A 17,470-nucleotide genomic window follows, 5' to 3' on the forward strand; every position below is an offset into this window, starting at 1 on the left:
GCACTGAGGTTTTATTTAATCAGCTCTGCAAATCTATAGCCAGTGTTCTGTTATCTAATGAGAACGTCATATGGCAATCATCCAGAGAACAGAAATCAATAAAATTCCCCTAACAGCAACTTATCACCCATTGTGTCACACAGCGATCTACTTAGTGTCAGAATTAAAGGCATAAAAATTTAAAGTGAGCACAGTACAATGGTGAGTAATGGCCCAATACAAACCATTTCATAGTTGAGTGAAATTCTACCATAAACAGAGCTTACTTCAGCACCCAGGAAGAAAATTCTTTAGTCAATTAATGGCCCATTATCGACTGAAGATTTAATATCTTGCTATTGAAGAACTATGCTTTCAGACAGGAGATTTCTGACTTTTTACATACACATAAGTCTACAGTAACATAAATATCCAGAGCAGCAGAATCTATTTCAAAGATTTCTACTAAGTTATTAATAGACACACAGGTATTTCTTTATGTTTTAGGGGCATACATGAAAATTCCATCTCAGTGAGAATAAAAATATGTGCATTCATCCAAAAAATCAGAACAGTTCATTGCTATAACTTCAGGCTTTGTCTTTACTTTTCCACTTGCGCAATTCCCATATTACATTATTGGGAAGATAATAGATAAAATCTTGTCTTAGAACAATTTGCCATTTTTTCAGGTATGCTTTCAGATTTCCTTTCCTTTGGCAGAACTAGTGATTTTCCCAACTTTAACTGAAGAGATTTCTGAAGTGGCTTATTTAACGGGCATTGGTGTTACATCTGCTTCTTCCTCAGTTCCACCTTCCTGTGACCACTGTTTGATCTCTCTTCGCGCAGGTTTCCACATTTAAAGTTTTTACTGGTAATAGGCTCCCACCTACTGAGCAATGCTAAAGATCAATCCAATACTAGGGAAAAATATAAACCAACCAATGCTCTCTCAAAAGACTGCCTGTATGGAAAGGAAATACCTGGGTAGCCAAGAAAAAACATTCCACAGTATTATCAGACATTGGCAACATTTCTGGGTCTCACATTCATACTGGCAAATTTCCAGTTGGCAGAGCAACTCTATAGGATCTGAAACAAGACAGCAGCAGAGCAGCCTACATCAATGACTGAAAAAGGAATGAAAAGATGACATGGAAATACTGTCTTTTCCATTCAGTGCAGTGCTGGGCACAGCCTGAGTGGAACTGCAGATAACTCAGCTGCATTTGTGGTTCCATCCTTTAATTCACCTCTGGCTTGAGCTTGCTTTTCAACCAGGTCTAGGAACACTAGTAGCACCTTGCATGTTTTCCATCGCTACCCAAGCAGATCTGCCTGGATTCAACACCTGGTGCTCACTCTACCAGGCTCCTGGTAATAACTGTTAGCAAAAAGACCTGCCAGTCTTCACACAGAGATGGCGTGTTTAACATTTTGCATTAGGAAAAAAGCAAAGTGTCTGAGAAGTAGTATGTTAAACCAGAGAAGGGTTTGCAGAATGTCTAACTTAACATGAGGTATTCAAATAGTAGAAAAGCCAAGGATGGCTTAACTTCTCTGGCACTCTACAGGAATCTGTAGGAGATGCTCATTTCCCTTTAAGAGGAAGAGAAATGAGCTCATCTCTCAACATAAAATCTGCTCCACAGTTCGTAGTCCTTGTGATCTGTTGTACCCCATCAGTGGCAATGCAAGCTATTCAATCTGGCAGGAACCTAGAATTACAAAGCCCAAAGGAAATAATTTGGGCATTTGCCTTTTGCCTACCCTGAGGTGTTTACCAAGACATGTCCTGGACTGACTCATTGCTCTTCCTTCCTGTTTTTCTAAGAGGCTGCTGTTAAGTCAAACTTCCCATAAAGTCAGTTCTAAATAATAGGGTCATGAAACTTCAACAACTTACTACAGTCCAGGCCAATTGCCGGTTTCACGTCAGGAACGCTCCTAAACTTAGCACAGGAAGACTTCCTTCTCCCCCACACCATGCAAGGCTGACAGCTACATTTATCAGATTCCCAGCCCTGGCAGTTAAAAAAGAAGTTAGCTTCCAAAATTAAAATCGCCTCCTTCAGCAATATAAAGGCAGTCACTTACGCTGGTTAAGGTGTAACCCTATCTCTCCAGTTATCTGCATGACAGATACTGAACCTAAAAGGAAGTTTTGAAAATAGATTTTAAAAATACATACAAAAAAAAATAAAATTCTTAGAATAAAATCTCAGTTTTATTGGGATCACCATGTGCCTTTTTAGCTTCTCAGAAGATAATTCAGGTTCTGTAACAAAGAAAAGCACGATGTATTGCTGGAGTTTGTCTAACAATATAAAAGCCCAAAATACAATGACAGTACTTTAGAATTCTGCTGTTTAGAATCTGTCTTTTAGAATCACCCTACCAAACTGGATCAGTGACAAACTGCAAGCTCAAAGCATAAGACCTTTTCTTTTATGAGATCACACAGACTAAAATTTACATTCTTGTGTGCCTAAATATAGATTTGAAAAGAGGATTCAAAATTCTGACTCAGCCTATAGATTTCAGCTGTACATATTCCATTGGGTCCCACTATCAGGATATAAACCAGGGAAATTCTAATTACCTTAGTCCAGAAATGAAGGAACAGTTTAAATCATCTGCCATTGAACTAACTGCAGGCAACAAGGAAGGCATTAAGTAGATCAGCTCATCAATAATGGAATAGAGAGACTTTCAGCACTAAGTAGGTCAGTGGTACATACTTCTATTTTACCCTCAGATAGTCACTCAGCAGCCTACTCACAATGAGCTCAGACTGGCTCCTTTCTTTTCTTAACCAGACAGTCTTAAGCATCACAGAATTTACCAAATCCTCCCATCCTTGTTGAGAGCTCATGATCTGAAAATGATGGGGATGGGATTGAAGCTGGACAGTTGAAGACTGTCATTGGGAAGGCTGTGTTGAAAAGTGCTCTGATATTGTTTGTTCTGTATCAGCTAGGGGTGTACAAGGAGACAAGTCAATGTGGCTGCTAAAAGGTACAATTGTGCATAAATCTAATCCCAATTTACTGTATTAAATAGAATGCCTCTCATCAACAAACATTGCAGAGACTGTTGCAAATTCATGAAGATTTTTCCAGAGATTTCAGTGGGTTCTAAATCAAAACCTAACATGACTAAAACATGTCATTTTGACATACTTACATGAAGCAATACTGATAGCTGTGTTACTTTTGGTTCTTTGGCTCACAAATTACCAACAGAAGAACGAAAATGCACTATTTTGGAAGTCCCACTTTTACAAAGAGGCTCTAATAAATGAACTTGAATAACTTCAGTTAAAGGGAAGTTGCTCTTTCTCCCTAAATTGTTGCCAAAGGGATACAAGTAGAAAGCTGCCTAATCAGACTACCAGATACTTGCTGAGGCTGTGTGTTTTCAAAGCTGACAGAAAAGGAGATGTCCAGTTCAAAGTCAGCATGATCCAGCTGCAGAGGAGAGGAGCACAAGCAGAAATGCAGAAGCAACTGCCTACCCAAAATTCAGGGAAACCTACAGATGTAATAGCTTGCTTAAGAATGCTCTTTGTTGATGAACAGAAATCTGCAACAAGATTCTTGATGGGAACCCTTAAAAACCAGCCAGGAGATCCGATAGCCTAAGGCATTGTATAAAGCCAAACTGATTATTAAATCCCTGAAAAGACTGAATAGGTATTATTTTTACTGCAACCAAACTAAATTGGAAAAGCAAAATCAAACAAACTCATTATTTCTCTAGGGCTACACAGATGGTGACATCTCAGTGTGGCTTACCACACATAGGAACACTGAGGGATAAAATAACAGTGATTGTAAAGACCCAGTATTAGTCAGTCTGGCAATTTCAACTGTCAAATACCACTTTTTATTTGGGGTAGCAAGATACGGCTAATATGGAACATAGCTGTTGTTCTTTATTGGTAAATTTCACTGATAGTTATATCCAGTGAACACAAAGTATACTCCAATCTCCTAAATTATACAAAACATCCCTTATTCTGTTAATTCAAAACATTTGTTGGAAGATGTGTCCAAAATGAATAAACACTCTAGAATATAAAAATTTTAAGTCTAATGTGTTTTCCACCCCAGGGCACTTTTCATTTGTTCTCTTCACTCTTCTCAACTGAACAAGCAGTTTATGAGAGTAATGAAAATATTCTTATTGTGCAGCTTTTAATCTATTATACAATAGCTAAAAAGAAAGTAAAAATCATCCTTTCTATCAATAATTCAGCTTCAGTGCTAATACAGCCATTCAGCTGCCCCCTCAACAGGGTCTCTTACATTATTAATGCTTAGGCTCTTTGTTAGGAGGTCAAATGTGTGAATTGTGGTTAGAAACACTGTTACCAGGTGTGGGAAGGTCAACTATGAAAATATTCCTATGGCCATTAGGCTGGCAGGACTGTAAAGGAAAACTGCATGGTTGGGTCCTCAATGCCTGACTTTGCTGAAGAGCAAAAATATAAAGGCTGACTTGCCCTCCAGCTCTGCCCTCACAGCCCTGACTGGAAAAGAACCTAGTGAAATGCTGACCAAACTTCATCCAGCTTTGTCTGCTGATGAAATACAGTATGTGTCCTGATTCAGCCTCTCCTGCAGTTACTGCTAGTTAGTAAATCCAGACTCTTTGAGTGATGGTCTCTTCAGAGCACCCTATACAGCGGTCAGGATCTGATGACAGCAGTATTTCCCTCATAGCCAAACTTTCACTGGTTTCAATGGTACTGTAATTTGGATACCTGCCACTAAACTTAAACCTGGACTGCCTGGACCAAATTCTGGCATCTAGGAGTCTATCTGATCTCTTTAGCGTTACTTCCAGAGAGGCATTTCCAGAGAATTGCTCTTTAAACACCACAACAGTTTTTAAAGCCCCAGAGATATAGCTGGCTTCCAGAGGCCACCCTTCTTGCAGTGTGTGAATCAGCTGGATCCACTTGTTAGCAAAGCTTTTTATCTGCTAATAACCCCCCTCTGAGAATGTAATTTTCTCTAATAGTACAGTTGTGTTCTTGAGAAAAGATTAGCATTTCAAAAAGTCTCTTTAGGAAGGCTCCATAACCTCTGAGCTCACACAGGCAGCACCTCCTCTCAAGGGTGGCACAGAAAACTCCTCTGAGGTGATGCTAGAGAAACTTATGAACTTTGAGACCTTGCCCATGAAGCAGTGCATGGCATCAAGGAGCTGCTATTATCTTTGCACATCTTCCCATTCTGTTGGATGGAGGGGTTCTTGTACAGAGATGGGCCTCTTCCCATGTGTTCCTGGAATAAAACAATCTTCCCCCAGTCAGTCTTAATCATCTGCTGGAGGGTCAACAAGTTAGCTGAAGTTCTGAACTGGAAAGGATTCCATTTTATTTGTACCTCTTTGAAAACTCAGCATGACCCAACACATTTTTATGACAGAAAAAGTGAAGGGTTTGCCTTATTTCAACATGGCTCAAAATGAAGCCAATAAAATTGTATACAGCGCTTGGCAATTTCTCTCTAGCTCTATTTCTTGCTCTCTGGCCTTCTTCAATAAGAGGATGTGAAATTCATTTGTCCCTGAGAGTGTAGGCATTCATTTTAAATTCGGAATTGTTCCAGATGGAAAATTAGGCTTGTTTCATCATCATCCACAGTGATGTGTCGCATCACTGCTTCATGTAGATTTCCATTCCAGTGGAGCTTAACAAAAACTTGTATAGATCTATGTAATGGTTGCTTACTACCAAAGCAGTATCGCAGCAATTGGCCTTATAAATGCACTAAACAGGTAAAAATGAGCAGGACTCTGTAAGCTATAGCATCAAGGTTACTTGACCATAGACAATATTGAGGCAAACCAAAGAATAAAGATCATCTAATCATTTCTGTGGCTGTCATGCTCACATAATCTAGAACCAGTTGCCTGACTTCCTTCCCCTTTACACTCCTTCCCCCATGTATAAACAAAGATCAGGTTTTGGGTCTGTACTCCAAAATGCTGGATATCACATCTAGAAATGACAACGCAAAGCAAAGACCCACAGATGGATACAGACAGATGGAAGAGTACAAGGAAGAGGAGAGAGTACCAATCAGGCCATCAGAAATGGAAGTATCATCTGGTGTTAATCATACTTTTAGAGATGAACTTCAAAACACAAGAAGCCCCATAGGGCAAAGCATTACATTTCTTCTTTGGAAATGTAACAAGGAGACAATGAAGACTGCTACTGTTGACTAATCATAAATAAGAATCAATATTTAGGTAGACTAGGCTACAACTGATAGGATAGAGATTGGCTTTTAGAAGCCTTGGAAGGGAGATCAGTCACCAAATGATGGATATTACAGAGTAAGAGAGATGAGGGGAAATACGCAAAGCGACAGGTATTTGGGTTAGCATAACCAGCCAGAAAAATAGCATGGTATTCTAAGTGAATGTGAACAGGTAAGACAGTGTTTATTAAGGCCAGAGGAAAGGGAAAATTTGGCATCTTGGAAGTAATATGAACCGAACATGAAGTGCAGCCTTATTCATATGTTTAAAAGGATTTTAAGCACAGAACAGTCCACATGCAGACACAGTCTGGATGTGAGAACAGAGGGAGGATTTTGAGTCGAAGAGCACTGCAGTGCCTTGTAGGACAGGAGGTTGTATCCAGCAAGAGAAAAGGACTTGGCTCAGGAAAATTAGCAGCAAACATACTCATACAAGTTGGCTACTTACTGGTGACTGCTAGCATCATGTTTGCTGACCCTAACCTTAGCAAGTGAGCAAAAATACCACAGCTGTGCAACACAGAGATGACACAGGATACACTTCAATCCAGACACAGCCAGCTTGTATTTAGCAATCAATGAGCCAGATGCAATTGTTGCACTGCTATCTGCCTGTAAATTATATCTTCTTTTTAAAACTAAAGTATCTGAGAGACTGTAGTGCCTTCATTACCATTTCAATCAACAGCAACACAATGCAGGGCTGACAAGATTCAAATGACTATTCAATATGAATAATCTGAAAGGCTCATGATAGCTAGAGAAGGGGTTATTTACAGACTATTTTATCATAGGCTTTCTATTTGGCACAGATTTTGCACATGTGAATGTGTCCCATGCATCAGACATAGGTCAGTGCAAGCAGCTTTTTCATAAAGACAAATAAGGAAAGAAGTAAGGTTGAGGAAAGCACACTGGATGCATGGAAAACTGATTTTCAGACTGTTACATTGACTCAGAGGTTGAACATAAGCTGTGAAGCAGACAATGAGGATGGGAACAAGCTGCAGATGGCAAAACTGCAAACTTTGTTTGGAATCAGAGATTACAGACAAATTCTGACAGCCTCCTCCTGCCCCAGTAATCAAGTGCACTGAGCATGTGATGATATTTTAACTTGCAGGGACAGCTGGGTACTTAGGAAAGCACAACAGAGCTCAGACACCATTACTCACAGAGATAACATTTTTGAAGGATGTTATTCAAGTCACTTGCGATGAAAAAAAGGGAAGATAAATTCCTACACAATGTATCAGTTATTTCATCACATTGTGATTATCCCATTTATTCACATGATCACGGTGTAGTTCTACTAATTCACTTTTTGGCCTGAGTTTTTTTTAGGCTGGCTCTGCAGACATGAAAAGATTCAAAGAAAGAATGTAGTCATAAGGTAGAGCGTCCTGATTTCAGCTGGGATAGCTATTTTCCTTCTTAGTAGCTGGTACAGTGCTGTCTGTTTGCTTTAGTCTGAGAACAATGTTGATAACACATCGATGTAATTAGTGAGAAGGTTACTGGCTGAGGTTAAACCATGACAAAAACACTGGTTAGTAGTAAACTGCTACACATGATGCAGTTACTAAAGGCCAGGAAGAGTGGCTGCCTAACATTTGCAGTTTGTCACTGAATTATGGGGACAGATACAACCAGGGACCACATTAATACTATATGTTTCTACAGCAAGAAATAGTTAAAGAGGCTCTGTCCCTTTTTTCTTTCTATGCTTTCTCTGTTGTGTAGCTTCGGGAAAGGAAGAGCTAGCAGGTTAAGCTAGTCCACACTCAAAGTGCTTTGTCAGCACAGGTATTATGTATTATAATGTTATGCAGTGTATTATGCTGGCACAGCATTCTGGGGCAGATGCAGCTTTTAATAACAGAAAAAGGTTTTACTGTGTAAATTCTCAATTCCCTGGGAGTGACAAATTGGGGTTTGTTACACAACTGGCTTCTGGCAACATTACACCTTGCTAATGTGTGCATCACCGCATCATAGCAAATCTGGAGTACAGTCCTGGCCTTTGAGCTACGGAGGAACCCCTGCTCACCCTAGAAAACGCTGCTTTGTCTTCTTAAGCCCTCTAAAGTGGCATATAAAGGCAGGAGGGGCAGGGAATATACACTGCATTTCTTCCCTGTCTAAAGCTCATTCTGACACAGACCACCGAGATAGATTATTTGTCTGGTTTGTACATGCTGCTTATGATCAATTCTGTTCTACTAACTGACAAATCTTCTAGGCAGTGAGGCATTTTTCCTGTTTTCCTGGCAGGGTTTTTTTGTGTTCCAGTAAAACACATTTTTCACAGGGAATATTTAGACTTTTGAAGTGTAATATATTTCCCATCTGAAAACTATTCCATCAGAAAAATTCCCAGCTAACTTCTAATCTACACAACCAGCTGGAGCAATTAGCCCTGCCTGATAGCAGAGCTATTAAATAACCTTGGCATCAAGGTTACAGCAATTCAATGGCCAGGCTAGACAAAGATTGCTTCAGGGCATTCCCTCATGGTAGAAATAGCTCCTGAAAAAATCCTGCCTCAATTTTCCTTTCCCAAAGTCTACTTAAATTGAGTTATAATTAAGTTATTCAGCTTTCTTTCTTTTTTTTTTTTTTTTTTTTTGAGGGGGACAGGTTGGAGGGGTAGGGGAGCATTGAGGTCTCTATTGATCTCTTGACTGGTTGCTGTTATGAAACTTTCAGTCCTGACTCCCTTGATTTAGGATCTCCACCTCCTATTCCCCTTCAGCTACAATCAGCAGGCTTTTGTCCTAGCTTGGGGAGTCTATATTAGCCCAGCGACTTGACTCATCTAATCACTCCCAATTCTGAGGCTGATAACACAGACATATCTTTGTCCCAGATGAGAGAAGGAGAAACCTTATAATGCAAGAGTCTTCATCCCAGGCCCTTAAGGGCCCTACATTCTAACTTGACCCTGACATTAATAACTCCCAAGACACTTTTCTCTTTAGCCATGGCTACATCAAATATTTTTAATCATGTTTCCTTAGACACATGAGCACTGATCCTGCAAAACATCCATCTGGGCTTAAAGGGCCAGTGTTCTGCCGCAGAGAACAAAAGATTAAAACATGTTCTTTAGGTAATCTCTACAAAACCATATGATGAAAAATAACCAAAAAATCCAAAGCATGTACAACAAGGCTTAGCAATTCAACTGATAAGAGAAAAAGAGTCACACCAGAAATAAAAAAAATGCCCCAATGTGGTTCTAGGAGGAACTAACTGAAAGTCAGGATATCATTGAGACTATCCCACAGTTTTAATTTGCAGGGACAGCTGAAGTGTCATGGAAACTGCATCATAAAGGGGGAGCTGATTAAGTAAATAAGACCAGTAAAGGCTGAGCTGATATTCACCCATAAATTCGAGTGAATCTGCAGACGCAATGACTGAACTGCCTAGGAAATACTAAAGTCAGACATTCAAAGCAAGAACTGGACTTCACAGTGAGGATGACAGGCTGAAGAGCCCTCCTGCACTGCCAACGCACACTGTCAGGACACGAAAAGCCAGCTACCAGACCTACCCTCTTGTTCAACCGACTGGTTCTCCTGCTCTGCCACCTTGTGCTCACCAGCTGACAACACACTCCAGTTCGCTTCATGAAGTGATTTATCTGCTCAAGTAAAATAAAGTCCTGCCTTAAACTTTCTGACACCATAATGTACACAGCAGTCTATGCCAAGGAGCACAGCTGTAAACAGGACACATGAAAGCTTTACTACTGAAATCCTGTCTGTATTCTTGTGAAGGCCAAGATGCCCACAAATCATAGATTTTCCAGTGATTACAGGTAGAGTTTTGAGTTCATAGCAATTCAGATCATCAGGCAACAGCTGCACAGTGGACACAGGTCACTACGGCTACCAGAGGCATTGTTCTGCTTCCAGTCCTTGTCCTCTGGGCTGTCAAGCAGCATGTCCCAGGGCCCAGAGCAGGGAAAACGCTATTAAGAACTTCCCTATCCTCTTACCAGCTCTCATGCTGATTAGTATTTTGAATAAGCACATAACCACCCCCCGAGTCTCTTACTGACTTCACTGTAAAATGGATATGACACTTATTTCACCAGCGTGACAGGGCTTTGGTATAATTTCTGACAGCAGATGGGGCTTTAGAGATCTGCAAACTATGTTACTTCAACAAGCTGACAGAAACACCTCTCTGAAGACCGGGTACACACCGCGAGTACATTCAACAGCAAGAAGTCACAGCAGTACAAACAGCTTGAGAAGGCCTTTGCAGTTATCAGCTTTTCATATAATTTTCCCAGGCACATGAAAAATTTCTTCACTTTTTTCAGGTTACTTGGGGATTTGCAGTTGCCAAAACTCTCTCATTGCTGGCAAGCATCCTGAATGACTTGGAGCATGGCAAAGAAATTGTGTTTGCTAGCAAAAAATCTTAGGAACCACACAACGTGGGAGTCAACCTGCTAAATTCCTCAGTGCAGTAGACCTGGTCTCATCAATCCTAGTGTACAAAGTCCAACCATGAAATACGTCTGCTATGTAAACACACTGCAGGAAGGACCCCACTGCCTGGGGCTGGTACAGCAGGGCCAGGCAGAGCTGAGGTTCCCAGGACCTGAAAGGCGGAAGGTGTCACTGCTCTTCTGGCAGTCCTGCAGCTCACCTCCCACAGGGGACCCTGCACCACAGCACTGGGAACTGCACTGCATGGTGCTGCGGGGAGCAAACTGGTTCATCAGTCACCTTTAACTGGTGGAAAAACAGCCTCCAGAGCAAACAAAATAAACTGTAGCAAGATCATGGTTATCATAAATTCCTGATCTGGCCTTCCAAATACTGCTGCAGTGTTTGTGTTTGGGATGGGTTGGAAGGGACCTTAAACCTGATCTAGTCACAATCCCTGCCATGGGTTCTCTGTTCTGTCAGTTTAAAATAATTCCCCCTTGTCCTGTTCCTACAGACCCTTGTAAAAAGTCCCTCTCCAGCTTTCTTGTAAACACCTTTAGGTATTAAAGACTGTTATAAGGTCTCCCCGGAGCCTTCTCTTCCCCAGGCTGAACCAGCCCAGCTCTCTCAGCCTGCCTCCAGAGCAGAGCTGCTCCAGCCCTCACAGCTCCACATCTCTCTTGCTGTTGCCCCCAGAGCTGGATGCAGGACTGCAATGTAGGGGGGTGTTGGTGTGTGTCTCACCAGAGTGCAGCAGAAGGAGAGAATCCCCTCCCTTGACCTGCTGGTCATGCTCTGGGGATGCAGCCCAGCACACAGGTGGCTTCTGGGCTGCAAGTGCATATTTTTGGGTTAAGTTGAGGTTCTTATCAACCAACACCAGCAAGTCCTTCTTTCTCAATCCATTCTCTATCCAGCCTGCAGTTGTGCTTGGAGAGCAAGCAAAATTTCTCAAAGGATTAAGCCTCCTCCCTGCTTGGGAAGCATGCCTGGGTCAGGGCAGCAGACAGGAATGTTGCTATTCTCAATGACTTTGAATGTGAGCACAAGCTGGGGAGTCATTCATGCTACTGCCTAGGGAATATGACAAACTGCTTTCGTACAGAAGACCCTAAGCATGTTTCTAAGTAAAAATAACCACTTAAGTATTGAAGGAGTACATAGGTGTTTTCCATTTATATTTCAATTTACATTAAATGGAAATAAACGTAATAAGAGGGCAACAACTGGTCTTCACTTAAGTAAGCCACCTACCAGCACATTTGAAGATGGTTCTTGTTTCTGGTGAGACTTTTATCAGCTGAATTTCTAGGCCTTGTACTTGCTTTCTTAAGAGCTTGCACGGAGGACATGCTAAGAGTGAGCTCCTGCGGACACAGAGGTGACTTTGGTGAACATGTCCCCTGTTCATCAGGTAGGCTGCCCTCCTCTGGCTGCCTACTCACATTGCTGTTGTCTCCTCCTCACAATGGGCAGATGTTAGCAGCTGGCACGAGGGAATCGAGAGCTCAGCAACAGCCATATTCTGAATTGCATCTACAAGAGCTTTTAAGTCTCAGTACACCAGAGAAGTCCATCCAGCTGATCTGACATTATTTTTTAGGAGTACCTTTGCAAAAACTGTCTGGGGTAAATGTAGGCTTATTCTGTCCTCTGTTACCTCATTTAATATCTAGTCCTGGGCTTCTTTAAGCCACAAAGAAAGTCGCTTAGATAAGGTCTGGAAAAGGACTCTGACAGGCCTTGAAAAGGACACATAAATGATACCAGAGAGAAACAGACTGATCCATACAAATCTATTTGCTCAGTTTTAGTGTCACTGCTGTCTGATCCAGCAGATGAGACAGAGCTGTTATGGGAAGGTAACAGGAGAGCATAAAAGAAAGGCGAGGCTGAGAGATCTGGGCTGGGTAGGGGTGCGATGGGAAATCTTCATTTGGTGGGAGAACACTAAAGCCAAAAGGAACAGATGACAGATCTCAACCTTCAGTTCCTCAAGTTGAGACTCCTCTGAAAAAAGGCTGGGAAACCACTGAGCTGTACCAGTGGGAAGAATCATGAAAAAAATATAACATTCTTAGGAGTGGTAAGGGCTCCGAGGAGTGCTTTAGTTCCTTCATGAAAATTCAGAAACTTAACAACCAGACTCCTGATACAAAGACACTTACAGGCTGATGCAGACAGCGTATGGTACAAAGCGGAGTAATTGCTAGAGACTTGTCTGTCCTCACTAGCATGGAAGGTGTATTTCCTGTCCCACAAAGAGCCACCACCTGTAGCTTTGAAAGGCATAGTGCAACTACACTGGGACTTGTTACTTGAACTTTGAAAACAGGACAAAGCACAAGCGAGAACTGGCATCTGGCTGAGGGGGAAGTGACACCTCCTTTAATTTCTTGTGCCACAGGTCATGACAGTAACACTGTTCACAGCATTTGCACGCTCTGCTATGTCAGAGTATTCTCAGTGTGTGTTATGGCAGGAAATACCTTTATGCCCATTGGGTAAAATGTTTATTGGAGTTCCAGGAAGAGACGAATTTTGATGCTAAGTACTGTAGTATTCTGTGACTGAAACACGACTTACTTTGTACCAACAAAACAGGAAATACTTATGTCATAGCTAATCTGGTGGTTGCACTCTGGTGGTAGCCAATTTCTATTTCTGGTTTTAATTAATTGCACTCTGGTGGTAGCCAATTTCTATTTATGGTTTTAATTAATTGCCTTGGTTCACTCTTTCAATAATATATTGTTAAATAAAAACCTGAAATATGTGAACACTTAAGATGTTTTTGCTTATATTGCAGGTGCAACACTGAAGAATCAATTTGCAGATATGGATGCTGCCGCCTCAAGTGTAATATAGCTTGACATAGTTCCACGATGTACCGCTATCAGAATCAACGAGGATTTCAATCTAGAGATCCCAAAAGAGATGCTGCAACAGAAAATCATGCTGGTCTGTCTAACTGACTAATAAAGTTAGGAGTTCCTGCAATCACACACCCCCAGAGCCATGTTTGCAGATGGGTGGTAAATAAACCAAACCAAACTTCAGCAGGATTTTGAAAGAAGTCATGCCATGACAAGAAGGTTTAAAAAGAAAGATAACATATTTCTGACACATTGTGCCACACAACTGAAAATACCCCTCTATTTTTAAAACACAAGTATGTGCAGCATGAGCATTCACTTGGGCAGTTGTTATGATGAAGAGGTAAAATTGTCTTCCGTTGTACTAATTTTTCTCCTATTTTAGATAAATGCTTTATATATTTTATGGCAACTGTTAACCACCTTAAAGCAACAAGGTTCTGGACTGCAGATTACATTTACTGCCTGGGGAAAGGTATTTTGTAAACATAGAAATGAAACTATCAGGAGGCATAATAGAGTATGCCCTATATTGTCCAAAGACATGTATTTATCATGTAGCAGAAATGACGAATAGGATAAACAGGAACACTTGAAAATCACCATCTAAAGATAACTTCTTTGACTCTGTGTTAAAGTAGAGAAAATAGGCTGTTTATATCCATGATAATCACTGACTTCATATTATACAAAGTCTTCTTTACCAATTTAAAAACCAGGCTCAAAGTACTCGGCAGGATACTTTGTTAACTCAGTTTTTGGGGGGTTTTGTGGCACCCTTGGAGCCAGTTAAAGGGAGCAGTCATTATTTTCATACCCCAGGTCAAACCTCATCTTGGTGACCTGCTCTGAGAATAAACTGAAACAAGAACTGTGCTTTGTAGATGGACCCAGATGATCAAATAGTACCATCTGCCCACGGTATGTCTGAAGAGATCTTAACAAGCTCCTCATCTAGTATCCTGCCTCAGACAGTGTTTAAAGACAGTATCTTTGCCCTGAGATTTTCTGTCTTGGGGGAAAAGTGGAAGAAGGACTGATGGGGCTGGGGACTGAAGCAAGAGGAAAATAATTCCTTTCTGACTCAACAGTGAGCTCACACTTTGATAAAGAAGAGTAACTTTACTCCCAAAATTCACTGAAGCAGGGAGGAATCAATCTTATTATCTTTATTCACTGAGGGAACAGTCCATGCTGGGTCTATAGTAAACAGAAAGCAATAAGTAACTACAGAGGTTGATGAAAGACTCTCCAGAAATATTCCACTCTTTCTATTGACAATATGAGGTTTCCAGACAAATACCTTAGATCAGGTACCTGAATTCTGATGTTTAAAGTTGTTTTCCATCTTAAATCATTCATAATGCCAAGAAAATGTAATGGCAGTATTTAAACGATGCCGGCATTTTAACAATGTCGGCAGAACATGCATTTTAAAAACGCATAATGCATCAAGCCTATGATGCTCTAAGATGAAATCACATCCCCCAGATATGGCATGCACTCTATGATTACCAAGAAGAAAGAAGTTCTCTCTCCAACACCCCAAGACTGCCAATACAAGTTGACTTTTAGAATGCCATCAATTTACCACAACCATCTCCTGAAAATACAGATTATAGGCACCCAAGACCATCTTCCATGGCACAAAACTAAGTCTCTGAGGACTGCTAAGAATTTGCCATTTAACCTATAAGAGCCTGAAATACCAAACAGTTCTTCATACAGGCATTTGTTCTTGAAATACTAAATAACTGATTAGACTCTGCCTAATCAGATAATAATAAACACAGGGCTTAACATTCCAGTGACACACTCTGTACAAAAACTAGTTGTTCCTCACACAAGCAGTCCCTTTCCTTTTGTAATTACTACGCTAACCTCCTCCACTACCCTCAACTCATCAACATTCTCTTGCAACACTGCACAGAGCTTCAAGGGAGCTGAGACAGAATTTCTCAACCCTGTAGCATACTGCACATCTCTTCCCTGGATTTCAGGCTGAGTAACCAACATCATGGTGGAAAGGTAACAGGAGGGGAAAAGTCACTTTGCTGCCACGTACAAAGGAGACAGTCTTTCAAAGGGCACTATCATTTCTCCTGCCTTAGAAGGACAGAACAACAAATGATTTTCTAACATTACAGATCTCCCCAACTGGTGTTCTCTTTCTCCTGCTGCTGCTCTTCTCCCTCTAAGTCTTATACATCTGTCAGAGCTACCCAGCCCCTGCTGCTGCTTACATTAAAAATATGCAGACCTCCTTCTCTTGTGGTCTCTGCCCTTCACGTAGAGAAGCAAACAGCTTCTTTCTGTAGGGCTACTTCTGCTCTCCTCACTAACTTCAAAGCTGGGCTCTGGGGCAGTGTTTCCCTTGTGATACAAACCACAGGAACAAGGGCAGACAGGAAAGATTGGCTTTTATTCCTCTTATGAAAGCCCAACATTGACAGCCATGAAACCATATGTGTGAATATTCAATTTCTGATGCAGTGTGCAGCTGTGAGAACAAGTTTCTTCAGCCTGCTTTCAGCCTAACATATTCTCATTCCCCTTCGGTGTTAGATGGCTGGAAAGATATTTTAAAAAACCTATATTCTGCTAAAGACATAAATCCTTGGCATTCCTTCTTTTAATGCAGCGTTCACTGGCGCTTCAGAGATGTTTTAGGAACTCCCAGCACATAGAACAAATACCTGAGTACCCTTAATAAAATCCCATTTACTGCTTTGAAAGGAGAGAATTCATCATTCACTCACCACTTTACAGGACTGGAGTATAGATAAGCTCACAGTAGTATGTCTGGAAAAATGTAGGAAGAAATATCAGACCTACATGAACTGTCAGGTAAGTGTTCTTTCCAAAAGCAAGGTATTAAAACTGCATTCAGGTACTCCAGTAAAATGTAAGTGATGTGAAGTTGGCAACAAGTCCTACAGTAATATGTTGCTTCACTTACCATATTTCACTGTTCTAAGTAAGTCAGAGCATTTGCAGCAAATGCACAGAATGCACAATAAAGTTGCAGGTAAACTGAGGGATATTTAAGACAGAACAATGTTACATATTCTGGCTTCTACTTAATGAAAAGGATAAAGACCAGCTGCATTCTTGGATGGCAATGTACATGCATGGTACAGTCCTGGTATATATACATATATGTGTATATATGCACCTGCATAACTAGTGCGTATATACACCTAAAAAGAGGGTTTTTGCAAACTTCTTAAGTTCAAGAATAGGAAAGAAATCTGAACCAGGTAGCATTTAAAAGTCTGAGTAGCAGATTAATAAAATTTTTAGTATATTTATGATTTATTATGTAACTAAGATACATGCATTTATATGCTGTTTAATGTATTTTGTTAACTATTTTTCATATGTGTCATATCTGATGTACATATGCTTTATGTATTATATTTTAGGTACCATATTCTACATTACGTATTAAAGTCACTTGGATTCAATGTTACGTTTGGTCTCTAATCAACATTACTTTATTGTTTCAGATGACATTAATGAATCACTGTTTACCAGCACTGCACATTTGTTATTCAGCAAAAAAAAACCCCTTCTGCCTATATCAGAAGCTCATAGAGGCAAAAGTCATTATTTCTCTATTCTTCTCTGTGTAGGAAAACCTAGCCTATCAGTCAATCAGCACTGGGAGATTCAGAATACCAAGATCAAAATACTACCTACTGTAATCTTACCCTGAGGAAGTTAGTAGAATATCAAGTGTGTGTGATTTGGAAAGTGGATTAGTTGCTAAACATAGCTACTTACTGCATTGAGAAGTGTCATATTTAAGAAGGGAAGTTCTGGCCTCTCTGAGGAATTAGTCCTGATCTAATTGTTTAACAGAAGCTCATCCCTACCT

At 40.7% G+C, this 17,470-nt stretch overlaps 1 protein-coding gene across 1 annotated transcript in view; it reads left to right on the forward strand.

Annotated features, from left to right (window-relative positions):
* Positions 1 to 17,010, forward strand: part of AMER3 (APC membrane recruitment protein 3) — a 38,064-nt gene extending 21,054 nt beyond the window's left edge. The window contains exon 3 of the mRNA XM_065675517.1: positions 13,524 to 17,010. The gene's annotated coding sequence lies outside the window, so the exon portion shown is untranslated. The remainder of the gene's footprint in view (positions 1 to 13,523) is intronic.
* The last annotated feature ends 460 nt before the right edge of the window (positions 17,011 to 17,470 follow it).

The sequence above is a fragment of the Lathamus discolor genome, chromosome 3 (genome assembly GCF_037157495.1).
Source record: "Lathamus discolor isolate bLatDis1 chromosome 3, bLatDis1.hap1, whole genome shotgun sequence".
Taxonomy (NCBI): domain Eukaryota; kingdom Metazoa; phylum Chordata; class Aves; order Psittaciformes; family Psittacidae; genus Lathamus; species Lathamus discolor.